Genomic DNA, 928 nt, shown 5'->3' on the forward strand with positions numbered 1-928 from the left:
CTGACTGTGTGTGGCACAACTGAAGGGCTACCATGAGCCAGGTGAGTTCTCTGGCTTGCTCAGATCCTGCTGCTGAGGAGCCAACTCCTCGAGAAGATGAATGGAGGGACCAGGCAGGGAAAGAAGCTGGGGGGAGCCTGCTTCACATCCCTGCCAGCCTGGTTGTGATGTGCTGTGGGGTGCTGCAGGCTGCTGCCCCCTGAGAGCTCAGGGTGCAGAACCTCAGGGGTTGCTCAAGGTCACAGGGGTCATTGGAGGCCCTGGTAGGGGTTACTTGAGGGCATTTGGGGCTCTCATAGTTGATGAAGGGGTCAAATGAGAACGCAGGGCTTAATTATGATGAGCTTGGGCCTGATGAGAAGGCACAGTTTGGTGTAATGGATCAAAACCTGCCAGTGCAGTCCAGGGGAGCCCAAGGCCTCAGGGTCACCCAGTGGCCTGCAGTGTCACCCATCATTTGTCCTCTGTCCTGTCAGGGTAGTGACAGGGGTGGTTATTAACTTTATTAATATTTATTATTAATTAGTATTTGTTTATTTTATTAGTGTTTATTATCATCTCCTGTAAGCATTAGCATTTATAGTATTGCTATTAGCTATTAATACAATTATCAAAAATTCTACTGTTGTGATCTATTAAATTCTATTTACAATATTATGTTTTAGGATTCAGTAGTGTAATCACCTATTGCAACCTAAAACTATGATTATTTATTAGAATGAATAGCAGATTTATTGGTATTGATAGTTATTAGTGTATTATTAGCTGCCACAGGGCAGCTAATAATAATAAATATAAACGTGTCCTGTTGGAATCTCCAGGATTTTGACCTGACCAGGGGCAGGTGAAAAAGTGGGAGCAGACCGGTGCCGTCTGCCACGGTGACCCTTGGGGACGCAGGACCGGCGCTGCCCGGTGCCCGCCGAGT

This window comes from Geospiza fortis, unplaced genomic scaffold (assembly GCF_000277835.1).
Source record: "Geospiza fortis unplaced genomic scaffold, GeoFor_1.0 scaffold66, whole genome shotgun sequence".
Lineage (NCBI taxonomy): Eukaryota > Metazoa > Chordata > Aves > Passeriformes > Thraupidae > Geospiza > Geospiza fortis.